This window comes from Schistocerca cancellata, chromosome 4, assembly GCF_023864275.1.
Source record: "Schistocerca cancellata isolate TAMUIC-IGC-003103 chromosome 4, iqSchCanc2.1, whole genome shotgun sequence".
NCBI lineage: Eukaryota > Metazoa > Arthropoda > Insecta > Orthoptera > Acrididae > Schistocerca > Schistocerca cancellata.
Genome location: NC_064629.1, coordinates 896,217,045 through 896,244,656, shown reverse-complemented (window position 1 = coordinate 896,244,656; position 27,612 = coordinate 896,217,045).

Genomic DNA, 27,612 nt, shown 5'->3' with positions numbered 1-27,612 from the left:
CTATCCTATTTTATTCATTATTACACAAGTGTCAATGTTGCCCCCTCCTCAGTGATCATGCAATAGGAGTACTGAATAAGTATAAACACCATTTGTCACATCACGTTCAAATTTGGTCGGATGATTTTGAACGTTCAGTGGAGTAGCAGGCCAACGATGGCCTTAGAACAGAGTTAAATCGTCGGGGGATGTCTGCTGAGTCGGAGGTTTTCAAGAACGTCTTCCAGTTGTTCATCGCACTCCGAACTGTCGTTTCCGACCGCGAAATGTGTAGGAATCGGACGTCCCAAGGGAAGCGGTCTTTTGTTGACGACCCTTATTGCCATCCCTTCAATCCTATTCGTGTGTGTTACTAAACAGCGGTGTGCGTGTCATGTTCTCCTCAGTCACCTGAAAGGAAAACGAGTGATTTCAATTCAGACTTCCATCGCACATGCGTCTAAAAACGAGAGAGATGTGTTTAAAAAGGGCTATGACGACCATCCCATTTTGTGGCACGTCCACGGTGGCGTTTGGAAGTAATTTGGTTAATTCCACTGGCAATGTGCCATCATTAACCCGCCTTACACCTCACATGTTCTAAGCTCTGGCCTTTTGTCGCATGTATCGGCACCTTGCTATATATAGCATGGCATAGCCCGACGGCGAAGTGGCAAGTAGTCACGCTTTTGGGCCATTAGAGCGGAAATCGTAGGCGCTTTTGAGTCAAATTTCAAACTTTCACGTCGCAGTGGTCAATAATTACGTGCTCTCGACGGACGAATCTATAATTCTGTTACGCCTTGTATGTGGTCTTACTTATAATGATCAGGAGTGAGCTTAACTTAAGTTTAAATTCTGTATAGTATCTGACATAGATTCCGTCCTCATGAGTGGCTTGTTGAGTTTGAACGATTCAGCTGCTTCCTAGCACTACCTTACACTATCGGTAACTATTTTACTCATTGTCAAAGCCTTTCAACGGAATTATGGCTTGGCTGAGGATGATTTGGTAATGAGTGTAGGCCTAACAGGAGTCCAAATAAGTGCTGTGTAAACAAAATGGCTCTGAGCACTATGGGACTTAACTGCTGAGGTCATCAGTCCCCTAGAACTTAGAACTACTTAAACCTAACTAACCTAAGGACATCACACACATACATACCCGAGGGAGGTTTCGAACCTGCGACCGTAGCAGACGCGCGGTTACAGACTGTAGCGCCTAGAACCGCTCGGCCACTCCGGCCGGCGCTGTGTAAACAGAAGTGCACTATGAGAACGGCAAAGGACTGGCATTTAAATATTCGACGTACACATTTCTTAATGAGAGACAGAACAACAGTGACATATTTTTAGTTTGGTTGATCTCAAAATTTCAGCTCGGCAGTGGGGACATGAAAGAAAACTCCACTATTACGGGTTATTAGAATTCACTATTTATGAACTGGCTCAGTTACTTCTCCCTGAGAACTTGTCAGTGTCTGATTCTTCTCTTCTACTTCGGTTGTAAAACCGAAACGTGTATGAAAACAATTGTTTATTTGAATGTTTGATTACTTTTTAAGTAGAAATTTGGTGTCCAGAAATAAGATGAGTGAAAACTCTTGCATCAGATATTCATCACGCTGTGCCCAGTAACATTTTGTCCTTTCAGTAATTTCTTTAGAAAGTAGTCATTAAAGCGAATAATTGATTATTAATATTATGACCTACACAACGGGAAACTTTATTTTAAAATCATCTCGTACAAATTATGCGTGAATATGGTGAGTAAATCCACTGTCAGCGAAGTGAGTACTACTGTCTTTTAACACCACGGCATCTGTTTGTTTCGTCATCCTACAGTCTCTTCATAGGCTTGCAAAACACCATGTCTGACAGTATGTTCCATACTTCGGAATAGGTCGCTTTGAAGACATTCTGTAAAGAATGAGTAGCTATGCGGAACGTTTCAGCGACGGACGAAATACATTAATAATAGGCGCAGTTTAACGTCCAGATGCTCATACTTCCCACACGGAGCACAAACACTGCACGGTCACACATTACAGACGTTCACACCATGGCATCCACTTTTGACACTTAATAATATGTCATACGTACAGAAATCAGTATCAACCCCTCCAGAGTCTTGCCTTGGGGACATTTCTCAACTAGCGTGTTGGACCCAACCTGATCGAAGGCTGATTTGAAGATATCTAATTCTACAGATTATTTTAATTATGCATGATTTTGGGAAAAATAATAGTTTATTTGCCGATCATCAAAAAAACAAAAGATTTACAATCTGACTGTGCCTTTAATAATACAACGAAGAATAAATGACATGGTGTGAGGCTAATCTAGGACACTGTAATAAAATCTAAAAGAACAAATTGAAAATAATACTAAACGAGACTACATCTTTGGTATAGAACCTACTGATGCTGGTTTCTGACGCATATTTCCTGTGTTCGGTCCTGTGTGAGCATTCCTGATTTTTTTGTGGTAGAAGAGATCTGGACGAGGACCGCTCACCATCACGAGGCCAAACGAGATGTTACTTCAGTAAAATAAACAACCCAATTGACTCGTAAGTGGGGAACAACATGACTTATTCTTTAAACCGAAACTATTTTAATCACAACCTGGAATTATGTCACCACTGCTTCGTCAGCGTTATGTCTACGTGCCGACAAAAATTAGCCAAATATTCCATATAAGCATTATTACACGATGTTGGTATGCTGAGAAAGGACCTTAATCGTTGTAGTGTTATAAGATGTTCCATTATTATGACGCTCTCCTGACACAGGTTTACTAAAGAAATGTTTTACCTAGATTTTTACGGCAATTTATGGCTACAATTGGGGAGTGCAAAATGCATTACTATGGAGCAATAGCCCGTATTTCATATCCTTTAATGGCTCCATCCCTCTGTTAATGTGACATTATTTGCTTGTTAAAGGTGCAAGTTTCGAACGTAAATTTTGCACAAGAGCGTGCAGTGCATAGAGACATACAAACCTACTGTCGATCAGACGATGTGGCTGGATAAATACTGTCATCGAATCGCAATATATAGCTTATCGCATGTGTACCGGAAAATACGATATGAACCGAAGCGAATATCGGCGATAGTGAACCATTCAGCAAAAGCGGTGCGGCACTGTTAAAAGAGCTCAAGCACGCCATGAGTGATGGTACGTAAAGCCGCCAATATTTTTCAATAAGGATTATAACGGATTCTGAACAGAGAGGGAGAGCGAGAGAGAAGGCGGGGAATAAATTCAAGCACCTATTCCACATTGCAGCTGAAGCTGTCCGCGTTGTTCCAGTCAAACAGAAAGAGTGATCACGCGTATCAACTGCTGTATCTGTTAATCAGTGGTACCTACAAGGTACGCCATTTACAAATCGCTTCTTAAGAAGTGTTATTTAGGAACCATAAAACTACTGAGACATGGAATCTACAGTTCCTTGCTAAATTTTACTAACCGTGTCAAGTGGCTGTGTTTAGTTATTACCATGTCTGTATCCCCAGGCAATGTTAACAGAATCCTGCTTTTATTAACAGGGAAAGAGTGATTTTATAAAAGAAGATCTCTATGAAGTGTCAAAAACGACAAGGTCTGGTGATGTTTTCTTGAAGAAACAAGGTAGATTCATTGTATAACACGCAGCGCTTCCGTGAACCTATTACTGGAGAATGAAAGAAGTGAATCAGCGACAGTTTTCTCGCACATTGTATATTATTTCCTTCTAAACAGTTAAAAAAATTCAAAGAAGCCTTTTTTATGGCCGGCCGATGTGGCCGAGTGGTTCTAGGCGCTTCAGTCTGAAACCGCTCGACCGCTACGGTCTTAAGTTCAAATCTTGCCTCGGGCATGATGTGTGTGATGTTCCTAGGTCAGTTAGGTTTAAGTAGTTCTAAGTCTAGGGGACTGATGACCTCAGATGTTAAGTCCCATAGTGCTGAGAGCCATTGACCCTTTTTTATGTTAGACAAACCTTAACTGACTAACTAGAATAAAAGGAAAGAAAAAGAAGATAAGGAAATGAAACCGTCTTTGATCGCGAAATCTTTCTCTTTTTATGATCTGGTACAATCACATAAAATTTCAGATGTAAATTATCGTTTTTCGTCGTCATCGCTATCTTCAGATCGGTTGACGTGGAGTTCAAGTTTTTCATGGCATCCGATATGTAATTACTACTATCAGTGAAATATGCCAGGCAAATGTGTACCCTCTTCCAGTTTCTCTGCGCCTCTGTAACATGGGTATAAACTAGTCCTAAGAGCTGAATTTTTCTACGCTGTACATATATTGTTTCCTTTTTCTGAAAGTAATAATTGCAGTCAAAATAGTGTCATAATTAACGTTCTGTTAGCGGTGGAAATGTATTATTTCCTAAAATATTAAGTGTAATAGTAGAACCTCCTTTTTCAATTTTTTTGGTCAAATTCAGTCCAGGCGTCAATAATTAAAAACGAATGTGATCAAAAGTATGCGGACACCTTCCTGAAAATTACTTACAAGTTCGTGGCGCCCTCCATCGGCTATGCTGGAATTCACTTTGGTGTATGCCAACCCTTAGTCTTAGTGACAGCTTCCACTCTCGCAGGCATACGTTCAGTCAGGTGCTGGAAGGTTTCTTGGGAAATGGCAGCCCATTCTTCAAGGAGTGCTGCACTGAGGAGAGGTATCGATGTCGGTCGGTGAGACCTGGTACGAAGTCGGCGTTCCAAAACATTCCGAAGGTGCTCTATAGGATTCAGGTCAGGACTCTGTGCATCCCAGTCCATTACAGGGAGTTATTGTCGTGTAACCACTCTGCCACATGCGACGGGGCGGAGTTAGTGCGCTGTGTTGCGATTTAATTATTGATAGCGTCCATTCAACACCCGTTGCTCTGCATTCGTAAGTACTATGTAGAAGATGAGAAAAGCAGCGTTGAAGAAAGCCACCGTCCATGCTTACGATTACAAAGTCCGCCTAACTCCAGTAACAAGATAAACCTGTAAATCTCTATTAATAAAGGGCAAAGTGGGTGCTTCCTTCCTTCATTGAAAATGTTTGTTTGTAGATATTGCTGTTTTATTACGGTTCTTTTCATGTATGGTGTCACCAAGCCCATATTTACGGTGGTAGTACATTTACTACTAGTTTGTGCTAAGTCCAACCCGAAATGTTACGAGATTCACACAGGCAATACACTGTCACAAAACGAGTTCACATTCGGTCCTTTTCAGTGGATTCTTCGAAAGAAGATGTTGCCAAAATGTTCTGTACATGCATACGGAACACACCACCCAGAGTATTTACAAAGGCCGATAGTATCACACGCGGTTTATTCTGCAACCAACATTCCAAAACCTCTCAAAACTTCACCGAAACGTCCGTATTTGCATCTGCTAGCACGGTGACATAAACCGAGTGCCATCTAACCGTCATTTCTTCATCTTACAGATAATTTTTTCGGACACATTTAAGATGACCTTCAGCCGGCCGCGGTGGTCTAGCGGTTCTAGGCGCTCAGTCCGGAACCGCGCTTCTGCTACGGTCGCAGGTCCGAATCCTGCATCGGGCATGGATGTGTGTGATGTCCTTAGGTTAGTTAGGTTTAAGTAGTTCTAAGTTCTAGGGGACTGATGACCACAGATGTTAAGTCTCATAGTGCTCAGAGCCATTTGAACCCATTTAACATGACCTTCTCGTTCTATAGCGAGTCCACGAATGACTGAATGCCGTCGCTCACAGGACATATATCTCATTCAGTTACGCGGGAAAGACTTTTCTCTCATTGCTTGATCAAAACGATCATCCAATCAGGTTAACCTTTCATAATCAATTTCACGCGCAAACCGCTTTACTCCAATCAGCATTCGCAGATGCATCTACGTCATTTCATATTGCAAAAATTCATAAAATGTTCCACAAAACCAAACGAAACGAAAATTAAAAGAAAACTCCGCTTGAAATGTACTTTAGAACTAAGTATCCTCTTACTATGTTTCTGGCTGCCTTATTACAAAAGCAAGCGCTCCTAGACATACGTCATCCACCAGTTAGGGAGATTCATCGTTTTCAGGACATCCTGGTTATGTAACACATGCAAGTTACGAATGGTGTAATACATTATAAAATTGAAATTTGACGTACGTCCGCACATACACACTCACAATCACTCTCATCCACTCCCACCCTAACACAAAATATAAGTATCAACTTTTAAACAATTATTTCCATTACGAAAGCAAAATTATTACAAGTTTAGAATCAAAAAACCTTAAAAATAACTTGTGCGCACTGAGAGTGCTGTTATTGTTTTTAAATAACAAAGAAACTTAAACTGTCGTGGTTCCTATTTGAATTTACTTTACTAAGTGTTGATAAAGTACTTTTTTAATAGGTTTTTCTTGTCAAAAGTATTGAAGTTATCTGCATGAAAATTTTACACACTGTTCTTCTAAATTATCAAAGTTCCTATGCCAAATTTGAAAAAACCAGATAATATTTATTATAGTTATTTAGTTTCTTAGGTGACATGAATAAGTGATCTTATTCGCTCCACACACTGCAGTTCTCACGATTCTCACATCGCGACAGATGGCATTATGACGCCAGCAGCCGATTACACAACGGCCGGGGCTGGAGGTTTCATTGCCAGCCTCCATCACTCCTTGACCTAACGGAATTAAACTTACTGCAAAACTCTGCAGCCGTGTAAATACCTGCGACGTTTCACACAGGCCGTGCATTATGAACAGGCGCTCGATCGTGTTGAAAGATGCAATCGCCCGAATAGCTCTTCATCAGTGGGAAGCAAGATGGTGCTTAAAACGTGAATGTAGGCCTGTGATATGATAGTGCCACGCAAAACAACAAGGGGTGCAAGCCCCCTCCATGGAAAACACGACCTACCAGAGCACCATCGCCTCCGAATTTTACTGTTGGCACTATACACGATGGCCATCGGATCGCCACATTGTGCACCGTGATTCGTCACTCTACACAACGTTATTCCACTGTTCAATTGTCCAATTTTTACGCTCCTTACACCAAGCGAGGCGTCGTTTGGCATTTACCGGGGTGATGTGTGGCTTATGTGCAGCCGCTCGACCTTGAAATCCAAGTTTTTTCACCTCCCACCTAACTGTCAAGGTACTTGCAGTGGGTCCTCATGAAGTTTGGAATTATTGTGTGATGACCTGGATAGATGTCTGCCTGTTACACATTACGACCTTCATAAACTGTCGGCGGTCTCTGTGGGTTAACAGACGAGGTCGGCCAGTACACTTTTGTGCTGTACGTGTCCCTTCACTTTTCAACTACACTATCACGTCGGAAACAGTGGGTCTAGGGATGTTTACGAGTGTGGAAATCTCGCTTACAAACGTATGATACAAGTGATACCCAGTCACCTGCCAATGTTCGTAGTCCGTGAATTCGTTGCAGTACCTCATTCAGATCTCTTACGGTGTCTAATGAGTAATGACTACTAAAGTCGCTGATATGGAGTACCTGGCAGTAGATGGCAGCACAATGCACCTAATATGAGAATTGTATGTTTTTGGGTGTGTCCGGACGCTTTCGATGACACACACGCCCACACGCACACACGCACACACACATACACACACACACACACACACACACACACACACATATATATATATATATATATATATATATATATATATATATACTCCAGATCAGAATTTACGGGTGAGAAAACGAACCTCAATTGCTCAGCGTTGCGATTTCGTGGCATCATGTACTACAAAGAAATATTTTATATACTGTTTTTAAAAAGGGAAACCATTCATTTACGGTATGGCCAGCTGCAGCCTTCACGCTTCGTCTTGCTGCAGATGCAGACACAGACGTAGAGAAAGAAATGGAAGACGCAGTTTGTATAACATGCTAAACTGACCGTAGTAATTACAAAATGGTTTTCATCAAGAAACTGAATTCCACATTATCCGATCTGCTGACGACGATGAGGGACGAAACCGGTAATTTCCATTTCAAATTTTATCTGTTTGTAGCCGACGATAAGCCATTCTAAAAGGAATTTTAATCATTGACATAAGCCCCATCACGACTATTGTTCTCATAACGTACTTCTGTTTACAAAGAACTTATTTCGACTCCTGTTAGACCAACACACATTCCCAAATCAGCCCCAGTCATAATTCCGTTGAACCGCTGTGACGATGAGTAAAATAATTATCGGTAGTATATATGTACAGTATCGATAGGGACTAGGGCTACAGTATTGAGAGTGACTTGGTAAAAATAGCATCAGCAATGAACCATACTAATGTTGAGTTTTTGCCTGTTTTCAAGCGGTGCGATCGATCCCAGTTGAACAGCTCTGTGTAGAGGATCAATATGGAGTTGGATCGACTGCTTCCGGCTGGGGCAGGCTCAGGGATTGGTTTGGTTCCTGTTGACTTCTGCTCCACTCATCTCCAAGGGATCCATGGAAAACGATAAATGAAATGTAATGACATTGATCATCTGATCTTCCTAAACTGGTTTGTAAGCTACACACCCAGAATGAGTTGTTTCTTGTTTAAAGTACGTAGGCGACCTAATTTCTAATTCCGTTTGCGCCTTTCCACGCCCATTTGCTACCTTGGTTCTTACTCAAAAATGTGTTTAGGATTTACTGTCTGTTCTTATCAGTAAATTTCACTAGCATGTCTCTTCCATTGTTTTTGGGATCTAAACGAAATTCCCTATTAAAGAGTCATTTCTCCACTTTGTCTCCTCTTTTCTATTAAAGTCTCCCATTTTCATGGAATATCTTTGTTTAACAGGTCTTGTAATTTCTCACAAGCGTCCTGAACTTCCTCATCAGCGTGCGAGGCTGTTGATGCATAAACGCGTACAATTTTCAGTGATTCCAATGATTAACGCTCAGGAATATACTTGCTTCTCTTTCTGAGGTTACTTGAGTGCTGACGATTTTATCTTTAACTGTCTTCAGAACGATAAATCGTAATCCTTAGTATCCACCTTAGCATATTTACTGATGATCACACACATTATAAAAAACCATGTCCCTCCTTTTGTAGTGTCTAGGAAACCATCACAAAAGACGCTAACTTCAGTGCAATTGTTATTTTTAATAAATGTCAAAGCTCTTCTTTTCATTGCTTATTTCTTTCAGTAGCGTTCTATACTGTACTGTCCTAAACGCGGGACCATATGATCAACATCGTTTCACAGTACCTCTCATATTCTAATAACGTCTTATTTCGTATTATTTCGTCTATTCCAATATGGTCCTTATATGGCGTGTGGCAGAGGCAGTCAATTAATTATGAGTTGGTTTCAACTAAACTTCGTGTAGCAAAGTGCGAGCACAGATGTAGCCGGGTTGGGCTCTTGCGACAAATACTCTGCCTGAGGGTCCCTCAGTCCATTACTTGCAATATATTTTAAGCTAGGTCGAGATGTTGACATCTCAGGAACTTGTTCGTACCTACATAGCCTCGATGATAAGCTACCTGTCTGTCACGAAGGCACGTGTCTACTATGAAACGACGGCAAAATACTTCTCACAGCAGCCCTTCTCTGTTCCGAAAAGACGAGGATACACATCCATACGAACAGTTTGCGTTCTGAAAATGTTGGCGCAAATCGTTACCTCGTCATGGTAAATCAATGACAGCGCATTATTTATTGCAGAAAGTAACGTACGCATTATGCAAGGCTACTGATGTCTGCTATCGATACCGTCTGAGATGTCGCCTCTAGATCCGCCATTTTGTATTTTTCACCAAACTGATACATGGTTGGGTTGCTGTCACATACGGATATGATGTGGGGGCTTAAGATACACAAAATGGTACATGAGAGTAACGGGACATTGTCTATTGGAGCCTATCTATCATTGAAAGCCCTATCATTGACAGTGCCACTACCAGTTTAGCTTCCACCTTTTTGAGAACGTGCGAGCACTGCACCGCATGCAATGTCCTACGAAACATGTATGTTATCCGTGTTACCTACTGAAGAGCATCAAAACATAACAGCTACTCTACTCTCCTCCGTTGTCGAGGTCCCTAACCCGAGTTTTTGTGGTGCTGCTCGAGAGAAAGTTAGGCTTGTTCGAATCCGTTTGGAGGATGAAGTTTTGACTGCCCCCCTTGACTGAGAAGGGAAGGAGAGGTGATGGCGTAAGGTTACAGATAACCAGTTCTTGATAAAATTCCGAACCTCTATGAAGCATCTCATCAACTGAGGACATGTGACAGTGTTGATTGTGATCCATTTGTCGAATGGGTTCGTTAACCTCAGAGGACCTCTTCTATTCGTGAAGCCGCCACTGAGTCTCACACTCTCCCTTTCATCATTACTATCATACAACACAAACATACAATTACAGTATACATGGATTCATGTCATGGCACTAGGCAGTTTATTCGAAGCACAGTCAATATTGGCGAAAGTCCTATTAGGATATAATAGCCCACAATATCCATTGTCTGTGCGGGAAGGTAGTGCCGACATCGGCAGCATCGACCCCGAGATCGATACGGATACGTAAAATAGATACCAAGAACAATGCATGCTTTTATGTCTGTGTATATTTTATTGTCTTTGTTCTTCTCTCTCAATATTATCTTGCTCTGTACTTGTGTTGTTGAAATGCGTGTCTCTTATCGTGTATTGCTTCATGTCAGTTAAGTAGCTCTGTTCCTGGCAACAGTATGCGCATATTATTATTCTGCATACTCACTGCTACGAAGCTCCCACACCGAGCGAGGTGGCGCAGTGGTTAGCACACTGGACTCGCATTCGGGAGGACGACGGTTCAATCCCGTCTCCGGCCATCCTGATTTAGGTTTTCCGTGATTTCCCTAAATCGTTTCAGGCAAATGCCGGGATGGTTCCTTTGAAAGGGCACGGCCGATTTCCTTCCCAATCCTTTCCTAACCCGAGCTTGCGCTCCGTCTCTAATGACCTCGTTGTCGACGGGACGTTAAACACTAACCACCACCACCACCACGAAGCTCCCACACTAGTGACTCAAGACAGTACGTTTCCAACACATAGACGTATCATGAGGAGCTACCTTCCCGCCAGGACAATGAATATTGTGGACCATCATACACTATTTGGACCTTTCGTCAATATGAACTGTGCCTCTTCGGGACTGCGCTGTATAACGAACACTATGAAGACACACAAGTAGAACTCGACTAGTGAAAGTGACGCCTCTCCCACGAGTGTACAAGAACGTGGTGCTGTCATGTGGCGAAGTTCTGTGTTGTCTTCCACACATCTGATTGACTTATGGCCGATTGAGGAGCCGCCGGGGCTTATAGAGGCAAGTGTTGCTGGACCTAGATCTGATGTTAGTGCCTGAGAAAAATATCATATTCATACTCCTCCCGATTCAACGTGTTCTTCCGCGATGGGTTTAGAGGTGATGAATCCGCTCCTACTCCTTGGTGGAACATGGCCGGCCGAGCCACACAAGAAAATATATGGCTTTCCCACTGCGTCGTGGCCGATCAATGGGGTTACGTTCGACGATACCCCCGGATGGATTCTGTTAGGGCCATACGGTCACATTTCCAAGAATGTTTTCACTGTCCAACGTGTATTACTAAAACTGCCTCAGTTCCTACCATAACAACCAAAAGCTTGGTTCACTGTTGTAAAATATGTTTTTTCCACTCACAACCTTAGTGATGACACAGCGAAATATTCCGCATTACAGCGTCACAAAGATGAGCATGCTTCCATCAGTATTGATGTAACGTTAGTACGTCACGTCTTTTGCAAGTTTTAGACGGCAAAAAATTCTTCAAGCAATTTTATCAGAGCAGACGAACAGACGGTTGCCTACAAAACCCTATTTTCCAACATAGTTCCTGCGTAACGCGACGCCCTTACGCCTGCTTACTGGGGAGGCGGGGCTGTATGCCCTCATCGTACAGCACTATTGGTGGGCGTCGGAGCCAACGTCTTGCAGCATCAGTAACCTCCCTGTCATCCACCTACTGCTTTCTACGGAATGCAGCCTTCTTTGGGTGGAACAGATGGGTGTTGGTAGGTGCTGATGCGTACTGCAGGGTGGATGAGGAAGAACAGTCCAATGAAGTTTTGTGAGCTCCTCTCGGGTGCACAGAATAGTATGAGGTCTCGCGTTTTCATGGAGAAGGAGAAGTTCGTTTGCATTTTTATGGCGACGAACACGCCGTAGCCCTTTCTTCAGTTTCCTGAGTAAAGCACAATACACTTCAGAGCTGATCGTTGCACCATGAGGGACGACATCAAACAAAATAACCCCTTTAGAGTCCCAGCAGACCGTCATCATGACATCATCAGCTGAGCGTGCGGCTTTGAACATTTTATTCGGAGGAGAGTTGGTGTGGTGCCACTCCTTGAATTACAGTTTTGTTACCGGTTCGATATGATGAACCCATGTTTCATCGCCTATGACGATGTTCGACAAAACTTCGTCACGACAGCTCCATGGCGTGCAAGAAATTCTGCGCAGATGGTCATTTGTTGCTCTTCATAGCCTTCTGTTAGGTGGTAAGGAACCCAACGGGCACACATCTTTGAGTATCCCAACTGTGGGGGTGGGGGTACAAGTGTGTCACCACAATTAACAGAGACGTCAAGATGAGCAGCAAGGCGTTTGATTGCGATCCATCTATCACCTCGAGTGATACTGTCCACATGCACTGACATTGCAGAAGTCACAACTGTGTCCGCCCAGGGGCAATCGTGGGATAGGACAATTTAGAGTGACCCAACTGTGATGATGACAGGAGCTTCGCTCAACGACTCACCGTCAGGTCTCTGTAGTCATTCTGCAATTTCCTATGAATATCTGCGATGCTCTGGTTTTCCGTCCAAAGAAACTCACTGACAGCTCCTTGGAAAGCACCTCCGTTACAGATGCCATTTTGAAGACTACGTATAGCGTCGCCATCTTTTGGAATTTTAAGTATGTGATATGAATCGAGAATATTCCACGATGTCTCACAACAAATTCCACATTTTTTCAACAGAAACTGACAGAAAAAATGGTATGTCCCTTGTAACTGATATGAATACAGGCTGTGGGTCACATGGGCGAGTATATTACCTCGAAGGATTCAGACGTGCCTAATAGCGAATGCAAAAGTAAAGTAAGAATTTAAAGTGCAAATGGTTGACCGTGTTTCCGCATTATGAAACGGACATCCCGATTACCCAGCAGCCGCTAGCGAAACATGCACCTGGAAGGCATACTGTCCTACGAGTTGGTGAGCAGCAACGAAGCACAGCCGAAAACGTTCGCTGATTCATGACATGCTGTTTGTAAAGCAACGACAGCCATTTAGGGCTACTCTACGGCTGGCAGGAACGGAGCAGGACCGAACATGTCTGAAGCTTCACGACGAGGTGAACGGCTCCCAGTTATCGGTATGCACCATGGTCTGCTGACAATAAGAAACCGTCCAGCATTGCCCACTACTCTGGGTGCTAATGGTAAGCGACGGATCACGCGATGGTGCTGGTTCACCAACCGTTTTGGTGCAGTCATGTCCAACTGCATGTCTTTCTGCGAGCACTCAAACGCCTCTCGTGATCTTCATTAGGCATCAGAAGTCATGAAATTAGTAAAGTACGCCAAACCTTCAGACATGTGAATCAAACTAATTTACTTAATCGAACTAATTTGCTTCCTGCAGCCATGTACTTCACATAAGTAGAACCCAATATTTTCTGGTCGACTCGGGTTCCGAGGTAAGAATGATTCCGAACAACACTGTCAACATACGTAAAATTCCTTGCCTCAGCTCAAGGTGGCAAATGGTTTAATTATTACATCGTATGGCTGTGCTATGTGCATCATTAACTTTGGTCGTGGCGAAATACACTCCTGGAAAGGGAAAAAAGAACACATTGACACCGGTGTGTCAGACCCACCATAGTTGCTCCGGACACTGCGAGAGGGCTGTACAAGCAATGATCACACGCACGGCACAGCGGACACACCAGGAACCGCGGTGTTGGCCGTCGAATGGCGCTAGCTGCGCAGCATTTGTGCACCGCCGCCGTCAGTGTCAGCCAGTTTGCCGTGGCATACGGAGTTCCATCGCAGTCTTTAACACTGGTAGCATGCCGCGACAGCGTGGACGTGAACCGTATGTGCAGTTGACGGACTTTGAGCGAGGGCGTATAGTGGGCATGCGGGAGGCCGGGGGGACGTACCGCCGAATTGCTCAACACGTGGGGCGTGAGGTCTCCACAGTACATCGATGTTGTCGCCAGTGGTCGGCGGAAGGTGCACGTGCCCGTCGACCTGGGACCGGACCGCAGCGACGCACGGATGCGGATCCTACGCAGTGCCGTAGGGGACCGCACCGCCACTTCCCAGCAAATTAGGGACACTGTTGCTCCTGGGGTATCAGCGAGGACTATTCGCAACCGTCTCCATGAAGCTGGGCTACGGTCCCGCACAAAGTTAGGCTGTCTTCCGCTCACGCCCCAACATCGTGCAGCCCGCCTCCAGTGGTGTCGCGACAGGCGTGAATGGAGGGACGAATGGAGACGTGTCGTCTTCAGCGATGAGAGTCGCTTCTGCCTTGGTGCCAATGATGGTCGTATGCGTGTTTGGCGCCGTGCAGGTGAGCGCCACAATCAGGACTGCATACGACCGAGGCACACAGGGCCAACACCCGGCATCATGGTGTGGGGAGCGATCTCCTACACTGGCCGTACACCACTGGTGATCGTCGAGGGGACACTGAATAGTGCACAGTACATCCAAACCGTCATCGAACCCATCGTTCTACCATTCCTAGACCGGCAAGGGAACTTGCTGTTCCAACAGGACAATGCACGTCCGCATGTATCCCGTGCCACCCAACGTGCTCTAGAAGGTGTAAGTCAACTACCCTGGCCAGCAAGATCTCCGGATCTGTCCCCCATTGAGCATGTTTGGGACTGGATGAAGCGTCGTCTCACGCGGTCTGCACGTCCAGCACGAACGCTGGTCCAACTGAGGCGCCAGGTGGAAATGGCATGGCAAGCCGTTCCACAGGACTACATCCAGCATCTCTACGATCGTCTCCATGGGAGAATAGCAGCCTGCATTGCTGCGAAAGGTGGATATACACTGTACTAGTGCCGACATTGTGCATGCTCTGTTGCCTGTGTCTATGTGCCTGTGGTTCTGTCAGTGTGATCATGTGATGTATCTGACCCCAGGAATGTGTCAATAAAGTTTCCCCTTCCTGGGACAACGAATGCACGGTGTTCTTATTTCAATTTCCAGGAGTGTAGTTACGTGGACTTTTTGCTAGCGGACGACATATAGAAGTTTGGATCTTGCTGTGGGTCGTGCACGGAAAGACAAATGTGTAAGGCAACCTCTCGTGATGAGCAAGAAATCTGGTTTCGAGTCCCGGTCAGGCACCAGTTTTCATTGTCGTCATTCCATTCTACAGCTGATGGCTGTCCATGTTAGCAGTTGCGAACACACTTAGTGTATTAGCAAAACGTAACATCTAGCACTGCAAGAGGAGAAATCCTTGTTACGAGGTATCCTGTGAAGCCGGCGCAAGAAACTAGCGGACGCTAAATGTCAGCTATCATGGTCGAAATTCCCCTCATTTACCAACGTTAATCGACACCCATCGCCTGACTTCAGACTCATCGTTATTTCTCTGACTGAGGAGAGCTTACTGAAGAGGGTACAAAACTTCAGTTACAATCTCGGAGACGACAATGGATATAAATACACCGATGAGTTGCTCACACAGACTTTATTGGATTTGGATGCGGTTGATTCTAGAGATCACGAAAATGCACGTCATTCCTGAAAGAAAGTTGTACACACCATCCACAGCTGCATCGCGTGACTAGAAGCATAGTGGAGAACATCACCGTCTCTTCACAACAAATCTCCTCCAGTCAACGCCACATTCACAGGTTAGTGACGGTACACTAAGTGATGGAACCTCCCACACGTGTGTATTAAGTGCTTGTCAACCCCTTACCGACGATGACATTAAGAGAGATACTGTGAAAAGGATAAGAACTACTGTTGTGCCACCAGGTTTTCACAAACACAGTGGCTACATCATGATAAGTTGCAGATAGTGTAGTGCGCTGTGGATGAATTGCTAGAGAAGTGCATTGTACATCCCGCCAACAGTGCATGGACTCCTCCAATACATTTGGTTCTCAAGAAAGAGGGTAAGTGTCGCGTGCATGGAGATTACAGTCGCATTAATGTTCAGACTATTCCCGATCGGTATCCCATACTGAATATGTAGAACATCTCTCATTTGTTCTCAGATACTTCGGTCTTCAGTGTTATAAACTGCCAGAAGGCTTATTTACATACACTCATGGCTGCAGAGTACATTCCAAAGACTGCTATAATACGCCCTATGCGCCATATGAGTTTTTATAATGGCATTCAGTCTGAAAAACGCCGCGCAGAGTTGGCAGCATTTTATTGATCCCTCTCTGGGGAAATTTTCCTTCTGCTTCCCTTACCTCAATGACATGGTGACTTTTACCGTATTCGCCCCAACAGCATGAGGAACATCTCCAGCAGGTCCTTAATACGCCGATGTATAAGGCATTGTGGTGAACCAGGAAAATTGTCAATAACGCAGTGAGTCCCATTTCAGGTACATCTCGGGTAACAAAGAGGGATGAGACCGACAGAAGAGAGAAACAAACTAACACAACTGATGGCTGGATCTACAACATGCCCATAACTAAGGAGGCTTTTAGAAATGATAAAGTTTTCCATGCGACATATTCTACAGGTCACTAAAGTTCTAGCGCCAGTAACCGCAGCCTCTAGGCAGCTGCCTAAGACAGCGGATTTTAAGAGGTAGCTGTTTCTTTTGAAATGTCTTCTTGTGGTCAGTCGATGGATAAATTACAGGCTTTGTTTTAATAATGATCTTATGTTGTGAAAATGTAACCATTATTCGCTTCATTCATTGTCACGCCTTCTCATGTGGTATCCATTAGGATGCTATCTCCGAGGTACATAAACTGTAGACAACTCTGACGAGTTTGCTGTCACTGGTCAACGACGTGTTACGTCACAGAGATGGCAGCCAGCTCACACAGTAAAACAATCTTTCACTTCTCCTTTCATTCAGTTGTAAGCATCTCATTAATGAAGTTCAAGATGGTCCGCGAGAATTTTTATATGACGTATTCGAAAGGCAATATTAAGCGGTAAAAATCACTGATGATAACATTTATCATAACAGTTATCAATAATCTAAGGCTAGCCATAGATGATCATCACCGAGACGTAATGCTGAATAACGTGACTAAACTGACTATTTTACAATTCTATGTGCTACTTCAGGTCAACAAATTTGAACATATTATGATAGAGATGACGAAACTTACTTTATGATTTTCACGAGAAAAATTTAACTTGAAGTAGCTGAAGACGACGTAGTACAGAGAAGGTTTCTTTTCGCCGAAACCAACTTCACTGTATCGCATTCGGCTCCTTTGCTCAAAAACCAATGTGGATGAAATTTCTCGTTCTTACTCGCAAATCAATTATTTTCTTTTCGATTTGGGAAATCTTGATTGTACAAGTGTTGTAACGATTCCGTCACCCTTTTAAAACGTAAAATAATTGCTCCAAGAAGAGACGCTGAAATAATTGATAAGTGTGATAACGTAGCAAACCATTCAGATGATGGAGAAGTGAGCCCACCTTTCGCAAACACATTTAACCAGACTTGTTTAGTTGTTAATTTTGCATCGACGTGAGATTTTTATGCTGTAATTCCTAATGAAGTCATAATGTTTTTGCACTTGAATGCGATACATCCAGCCAACTATCTTAAGGCATCGTGAGTAACATTTTCACTGGAGCTCGCCGAATCCCTAAGATCACAGTCGCGAAGCAAATCTTCTTTATGTTAAGTATCATGACTTTCGCAGTGGACGCAGCAGGGGGCAAGTAATATTTGTTACATTACCAGACGGTATTAGTAGGCGCATTCTATTTTTCACCTGGAAGGGCGTGGGTTTATTATAAAACGCAATAATATCAGGAATTATTGAAAATTATTTTAGACACAATCTTGGTTCAGAATGTAGGTTACCTCGGCACTTTCCAAAAGGCGAATTTATTGATGTAGCAAATCCTTTTTGAAATAGGACTAGAGTGTTTCTTTTCCCTAATTGCATATTTCTAAAAACCTCTTCAGGGAGTTTTCGTGACTTCTAAGGTTGAAACAATAACCACTTCTATGAGACGCTTTCTGATTTAGAGTGTACCTCGAGCTCAGCTCATCGAAAACGTCGTTTCTCAATTCGATGTAGCTTCCTTCACAATATTTATGGAGGATGTACACTTTCTCTCTACCTCATCAATAAACAGAGATGTATAAGAATAATCATACTACGTTTACAGAGTGTCAGTATCATGCTGCTGCTTCAAATCCAAAGTGGTGTCTTGGTGAGAATTGGTTTATTGAATGTCGAAGTAGACATGTTGATAAGAAAATTGTTCCAATAATTACGTGTTGACCATGGAATCCTGTTGCAACAAAGAATGTTGATCCATAAACTGCGTCTGCAATAGTGAAAGGTGCTTCTCAATATTCGTATGCTTGAAGTATAGTGAAATATAGTCCTAGTAATACTGTGAAGAATAGTCCTTGTAATGCTTGAGTATGATTAGATTCTATTAAACTATGATGTGCTCATGTTACTGTTACCCCTGAGGCCAAAAGAATAGCTGTATTAAGTAATGGAATTTGTATAGGATTAAAAGGTTGAATTCCTATTGGAGGTCATAGTATTCCTAGTTCAATAGTTGGTGCTAGTCTTCTTCTAAAGAATGCTCAGAAAAATGAAACAAAGAATAATACTTCTGATGCAATAAATAAAATTATTCCTCATCGTAATACAATTGATACAAATCCTGTACGTAGCCCTTGATATGTCCCTTCTCGTACTACATCTCGTCATCATTGGATTATAGTTAGTAGGGTAATTCTGAATCCAATTATAAATAAGTTAATGTTAAATAGGTGAAATCATTTTGCTAATCCTGATACTAGAACTATTCCTCCAATTGCTCCTGTTAATGGTCAAGGTCTATAATCTACTAAGTGGAATGGGTGATTTGAGTGATTTGTAACAAAGGTTTAGTATACTTCTCAAGAATATAAAGTTCTTAAAATTGAGAAAACATAAGCTTGAATTATTGCCACTGCTGATTCTAGAATTAATAGAAGTATTTGTCCAATAATTAATAGTGAAATTACGTTTATTGCTATAGATGGTCCTGTATTTCCTAGTAATGTTAATAGTAAGTGTCCCGCAGTTATATTTGCTGCTAGTCGTACTGCTAGTGTACCTGGTCAAATGACATTTCTAATTGTTTCAATTAATACTATAAGTGATATTAATGCAGGTGGTGTTCCTTGTGGAACAAGGTGTGTAAATATGTGATTGGTATGATTAATTCATCCAAATAACATGAATCTTAATCATATAGGTAGAGTCATTGCAAATGTTAATGCTAAATGTCTTGTTCTAGTAAAGATGTAAGGGAATAATCCTATAAAATTATTAAATAGTATTATAATAATAATTGAGATAAAGATGAATGTTGTTCCATTAAATGATTTTGGTCCTAGTAGTGTTTTAAATTCATTGTGTAAGGTTAAGTTTAGTTTATTTCAAATAATATTAATTCGTGATAGTGTAAGTCAAAACGTTGATGGGATTAATAATAGTCCTAAGAATGTTCTAGTTCAATTTAATCATAAATTGAAGATGTTAGTTGATGGGTCAAATCTTGAGAATAAGTTTGTTATCATTTTCAATTTAAGTTTTTTATCTCAATTGTTCTTTTTTCTGCTCTTTTAATAAAATTGGGCTTCAATGAAAAAAAGTTTATTTGATTAAATAGAATTAATGTAGCTGAAAATATAATGAATAGGGAGAATCATATAAGAGGAGATATTTGAGGGATTTGGATTAAATTTCCCCATCAGAAGTAGTCGTTATTTTACTATTGTTTGGTTTAAGAGACCATTACTTACTTTCAGCCATCTGATGTATTTCAAGGTGTACTAATTGTTTAGTTATTTTAGCTTGACACTCTAATGTTATATATTTGAACTAACTCCTTAGATTAGCTTAGATAATCACTTGATAAATAAGTTTACTGAAGTTCTTTCAATTACAATTGGTATGAATCTGTGGTTTGCTGCACAGATTTCTGAGCATTGTCCAAAGAATAATCCAGGTCGGTTTATTGTAAATGTTCCTTGGTTTAGTCGACCTGGCGTTGCATCAGTTTTAACTCCTAATGCAGGAACTGCTCATGAGTGTAGAACGTCTGATGCTCTTGTTAATACTCGTACTTCTGTATTTATTGGTAGAATTGTTCGGTTATCTACATCTAGAAGTCAAAATCCGTCATTTTCTAGGTCTTGTTCTGGTGTTATATAAGTGTCAAATTCTACGTCTATAAAGTCTGAATATTCATATCTTCAGTATCATTGTCGTCCAATGGTTTTGATCTACTGAATCATATTCATATCTTCAGTATCATTGTCGTCCAATGGTTTTGATCTACTGAATCATCAAGTAAATATAATAGTCATAATGATGGAAGTGCAATAAAAATTAGGGTAATTGCTGGTAATGCTGTTCAGATTGTTTCAATTAAGTGTCCATGAAGTATGTTTCGGTTTGTATAGGCAATAAATAGTATATAACTTAGGGCATAACCTACAATTACTGTAATTAATAATAATACGACCATAGTATGATCATGGAAGAATGATAGTTGCTCCATTAATGGTGAAGCTCCATCTTGAAGGGATAAATTTGATCATGTTGTCATTAATGAATTTTTCTAATAAAAGGTCAAACCTTTATTTGTAGAGCTTAAATCTACTGCACTAATCTGCCATATTAGAATATAGAAATTAATGATATTTCTGAGTAACTGTGTTCTGCAGGCGGGTTATTTTGTAGCCATTCTGTTGATCTTCTTATATTAGCTTTAAATATGATTGCTCGGTTTGTAACCATTCTTTCTCATATAATTACAATGAATATAATGATTCCTACAATAGAAATTGTAGACCCAATTCTTGATACTACATTTCATGATGTATATGCATCTGGGTTGTCTAAATATCATCGTGGTATTCCTGCTAACCCTAAGAAGTGTTGAGGGAAGAATGTTAAGTTTACTCCGATGAATATAATTGTAAATTGGATTTTTAATCAGGTATTATTTATAGTTAATCCTGTAAATAGTGGGTAACATTGAATAACACCTCATATAATTGCGAATACTGCCCCTATAGATAATACATAATGGAAGTGGGCTACTACATAATATGTATCATGTAATACAATATCAAGTGATGAATTTGCTAATACTAATCCTGTTAATCCACCAATTGTGAATTGAAAAATAAATCCTAAAGCTCATAATAATGGTGGATTGAACTTGAATTTAGTTCCATATAGTGTAGCTAATCATCTGAATATCTTAATTCCTGTAGGTACAGCAATAATTATTGTTGCTGGTGTAAAGTATGCTCGTGTGTCAACATCCATTCCTACTGTGAATATGTGATGTGCTCATACAATAAATCCTATTAGTCCAATTGATAACATAGCATAGATTATACCTAATGTTCCAAATGATTCAATTTTTCCTCTTTCTTGACATACAATGTGAGAGATAATCCCAAATCCGGGTAGAATTGAAATGTAAACTTCTGGGTCTCCAAAGAATCAAAATAGGTGTTGATATAAAATTGGGTCACCCCCTCCCGCAGGGTCAAAGAATGATGTATTTAAATTTCGATCTGTTAATAGTATAGTAATAGCTCCTGCTAAGACTGGAAGTGAAAGAAGGAGGAGAAGGGCTGTAATAGCTACAGATCATACAAATAATGGTGTTTGATCTAAAGTTATACTTTCTGTATGTATATTAATGGCTGTTGTAATGAAGTTTACTGCACCAAGAATAGATGATACACCTGCTAAGTGGAGTGAGAAAATAGCTAGGTCTACAGATGCACCCCCGTGTGCGATAGCTCCTGCTAGAGGGGGTAAACTGTTCATCCTGTACCAGCACCATTATCTACTATAGAAGATGTAAGAAGAAGGGTTAATGAAGGTGGTAGTAATCAAAAACTTATATTTATTCGTGGGAAAGCTATATCTGGTGCACCAATTATTAATGGTACAAGTCAATTACCAAATCCACCAATTATAATAGGTATTACTAAAAAGAAAATTATTACTAATGTGTGGGCTGTAATAATAACATTATAAATTTGGTCATCTCCAATTAGAGATCCTGGTTGACCAAGTTCACCACGAATAAGTATTCTTATTGATGTTCCTACTATTCCTGCTCATGCTCCAAATAGGAAGTATAAAGTACCAATGTCCTTATGGTTTGTTGAGAAAAATCATTTTTGCGGTAAGATGGCTGAATTTTTGGTGGTAGACTGTAAATCTACTTATGAGATGTTTTCTCTCTTACCATGTTTTAGGTCTCACATTCAATTATGATTGTAGACTGCAATTCTAGAGGTGTAAAATTTTACTAAGGCCTAAAAGATTATTCTTTTAATTATAACTTTGAAGGTTATTAGTTTAATTAACTTAAGTCCTTAGTATAATGAAATTAAGGTTGATTTTGAGATCAATCCTATTGTTGAAATTATTACTGTTATAGGAAGAATAATTCTTGATTTTTGAGACTTTATCTTTTTCTGTGTATGACATAATTAGGGCTGAGAATCTAATACATATGTAATAATAAAGTGTAATTGTAGTTAATACATCTATAATGGTTATAATAGTTGTTATGTTGTTTTCTATTAATGATTGTATTACAATTCATTTTGGTAGAAATCCAAGAAACGGCGGTAAACCACCTAGGGATAGGAGAGATAGGTATATTATGAATTTAATTTCAGTTTTATATTTCTGGCTGAATAAATCTGGTTTATAAAAGTAGGTTGATTTGCTTAAATAATAAAACCATGATTAATTTTAATAGTGAGTAAATAATAAAATATAGTTCCCTTTTTTTCTGACTGTTAGGGATCTAATTATTCACCCTAAATGTCTGATTGAAGAATATGCTAGAAGTTGGCGTAGATATGTTTGATTTAAACCCCCTATAGCCCCAATAATAATTATTAAAATGATAATTGTTCAAATGAAAGTTCTTAGTTGAATAATACCATTATTGGGGCAATTTTTTGTCATGTTATTAGTGTTAAACAATTATTTCATCTCGAAGCTCCTATTACTTCTGGAAATCAGAAATGAAATGGTGCAGCCCCAATCTTTAATAATAATCTAGATTTGATTATAAATTCTGTTTCCCACCCTATTGGATACTTTATTTGAATGAACAAAACTGAAAATAATAGTATTGTCGATGCTATTGGTTGGACAATAAAATATTTCATAGACGACTCATTTATTATTATATTTTTATTTCTTGTTAGGAGCGGAATAAATGAAAGTAAGTTGATCTCAAGTCCTATTCAAACTCCAAATCAGGAATTTGATGAAATGGACAGGATAGTTAATATCATCATTGTTGATAGGAAGAGAAGTTTTGTAGAGTTGTTGGTCATTAAAAAGGAGAGGATTGATACCTTATAAATGGGGTATGAACCCATTAGCTTGTTTAGCTTACCTTTTTACATTAAGGTGTATGATGCACATTAGTTTTTGATACTAAAGGAGGTATTTTAATTCTGTCTTATGTAATTTTTATTGAAGGTAATTTTTATTTACTTGATTTACCCTATCAAGGTAACCCTTTAATCAGGCACTTCATTTATTTAATATATAAATTAAAAATTTTTTTGAAATTTGTTTATGTATTATTTTGGTTATTCCTAATTAATTTATCTCAATTCGGTTAATTTGTATATATATATATATATATATATATATATATATAATTTATATTAATATATTACATTTAATTAAATTTAAGTACTTATAATGTTATTTTATTATTATTAAATGATTATTTTAATACATTTATTTACCTAGGATTATAGCTAGGATTTTAGCTTAAAATAGGTTATTGTATTATAATATGTATAATAATATGTAATTAAATATTAAATATTATTATAATTGGATATAATAAAAAAATTAATAATCTTAAATATAAAATATTATATTAATATAAATAATTATATTAATTATAATAATATAATTACATAATTATCTATAATTAGAGTATTTAACTAATAGATATTTAAGTTAATTTAATATAAACTTAATTTTATATTAATAACATATTACATTAATTTACATAATTGTATAAAATATATTTATTATATTATTTAATCTTCCTTTATTATTACTGAAAAGAAAGATTAAATAAGAACGAATATAATACATTTATCGGTATACATGTTCCATATTAATCTTTATTTATATACAATAGAGAAGTTGTTGTGGTCATATGTGGGCGTGTTACTTTTTTTTTGTTAGTGTTTGTGATTTTTTTCTTTTTTTTCTTTAAATATTTGAATCTTTTAGTTTTTCTTAATTTTTTAAATTTTTCAAATTTCTTATTTTTGTTTTTAAAAGTTTTATTCTTGCTTGTTTATTCACTTTTCTTTATATTATATGTAAGTTTTGTTAAACTAAATGTTCTTTCAGCAGTAATTTGTTTTAATTATCAAGTGATTTTGGATTTAGCAATTGATTTAGTATCGGCAAAATTCGTGCTAGCAGCCATGGTTATACGATTGATACAAGTTAATATTATTGGTTAAAACAGTTGTTTGTACACTGCTGGGAATTGAAATAAAAACACCGTGAATTCATTGTCCCAGGAAGGAGAAACTTTATTGACACATTCCTGGGGTCAGATACATCACATGATCACACTGACAGAACCACAGGCACATAGACTCAGGCAACAGAGCATGCACAATGTCGGCACTAGTACAGTGTATATCCACCTTTCGCAGCAATGCAGGCTGCTATTCTCCCATGGACACGATCGTAGAGATGCTGGATGTAGTCCTGTGGAACAGCTTGCCATGCCATTTCCACCTGGCGCCTCAGTTGGACCAGCGTTCGTGCTGGACATGCAGACCGCATGAGACGACGCTTCATCCAGTCCTAAACATGCTTAATGGGGGACAGATCTGGAGATCTTCCTGGCCAGGGTAGTTGACTTACACCTTCTAGAGCACGTTGGGTGGCACGGGATACATGCGGACGTGCATTGTCCTGTTGGAACAGCAAGTTCCCTTGCCGGTCTAGGAATGGTAGAACGATGGGTTCGATGACGGTTTGGATGTACCGTGCACTATTCACTGTCCCCTCGACGATCACCAGTGGTGTACGGCCAGTGTAGGAGATCGCTCCCCACACCATGATGCTGGGTGTTGGCCCTGTGTGCCTCGGTCATATGCAGTCCTGATTGTGGCGCTCACCTGCACGGCGCCAAACATGCATACGACCATCATTGGCACCAAGGCAGAAGCGACTCTCATCGCTGAAGACGACACGTCTCCATTCGTCCCTCCATTCACGCCTGTCGCGACACCACTGGAGGCGGGCTGCACGATGTTGGGGCGTGAGCGGAAGACGGCCTAACGGTGTGCGGGACCGTAGCCCAGCTTCATGGAGACGGTTGCGAATGGTCCTCGCCGATACCCCAGGAGCAACAGTGTCCCTAATTTGCTGGGAAGTGGCGGTGCGGTCCCCTACGGCACTGCGTAGGATCCTATGGTCTTGGCGTGCATCCGTGCGTCGCTGCGGTCCGGTCCCAGGTCGACGGGCACGTGCACCTTCCGCCGACCACTGGCGACAACATCGATGTACTGTGGAGACCTCACGCCCCACGTGTTGAGCAATTCGGCGGTACGTCCACCCGGCCTCCCGCATGCCCACTATACGCCCTCACTCAAAGTCCGTCAACTGCACATACGGTTCACGTCCACGCTGTCGCGGCATGCTACCAGTGTTAAAGACTGTGATGGAGCTCCATATGCCATGGCAAACTGGCTGACACTGACGGAGGCGGTGCACAAATGCTGCGCAGCTAGCGCCGTTCGACGGCCAACACCGCGGTTCCTGGTGTGTCCGCTGTGCCGTGCATGTGATCATTGCTTGTACAGCCCTCTCGCAGTGTCCAAAGCAAGTATGGTGGGTCTGACACACCGGTGTCAATGTGTTCTTTTTTCCATTTCCAGGAGTGTATTTTTAGGGTTAAAATATAAATTTGTAAAGTGAAATGTTAACATTTATTTGTATCTTTTTTATGAATCTGTGAATATTAATAATAAACTAGGATTAGAAACCCTATTATTTTAAATGTTAATTATATTTATCAGGGTACTATTAGTTAAGGTCTTTAAACCCAAAGAATTTGGCTGTATCTAATTCCATTCAGAGGAACCTTCCCCGTGATTGATAATACATGATTTACTTTACTTAATTTATTTGTTTGTATATTTCCGTTATCAGAGAATCTTTTTAGAGTTATAATTCTCAAGATTTATAATTATAAAATATTTCAGGTCAAGGTGCAGCCTATAGTTAAGAGGAGGTGGGTTACAATAGATTTTTGTTTATAACGGATTTGATGGTGAAATACTGTTAATGAAGGTGGATTTGATAGTAATTTAATTTATTTAATTTAACTGATATTGGCTCTGAGGTGTGTACACATCGCCCGTCACTATCATTATTGATTAATCTATTTTATTATTTTAAAGTAGCTTCAATTTAGATGAGATAAGTCGTAACATAGTAGATGTACTGGAAAGAGTATCTAGGAAGAGGTTCAAGATATAACTTATTAGTAAAGTGTTTCACTTACATGAAAATTTTTCTGTGCAAATCAGGATATTTTGACTATTTATTTTATTATATTTATTTTTTGTTTATTTAATTATTTAATATAAATAACTTTGTTGAATTTTGTCTTAGTATATTTTGTAGAATTGATTTTTGAAATTATAGTTTATTGGTAATGTAAGTGTTTTATGAAATATTATTTTAAATTTTTAAAAGTAGGTTTTATTTATTGTACCTTTTGTATCAGGGTATATCAAAATTTTGGTATTTATTTTACTTGTCTCGATTTGGGTTGATTTATAAATAATTTATAGTTAATGTATCATAATTATTATTAAATTATTTATAGAAATGACATGTTAATCGTTTCCCAAGATATCTAGTTTCTTAAGAAAAAATTTAATTTTTTGAAGTTAATTGTTTTTAGTTAATTTTTTAAGTATAAATATTAACTTATTTATTCTTTAAGGGATAAGCTTTGAAGTTAATAGCCTATAATTTATTTTATAATAATATAATAGTAAGCTTAAAACCACCTATCTTTAAGATTACGTTTTAGTTCATTATTTTTTATTTTGATTTTATAAATATTTTAGGTTTTTTATTAAGATTATTAATTTAATTTTCAATTTTTTGTAATAATGATAGAATTAGTTTATTTATTTGTATATAATTTTTACCTTGTAAATTTATTATAAGGAACTAGGCAAAATTGATTTCCACCTGTTTATCAAAAACATGTCCTCTTGAAAATACTTTGAGGTCTGGCCTGCTCACTGAGCGG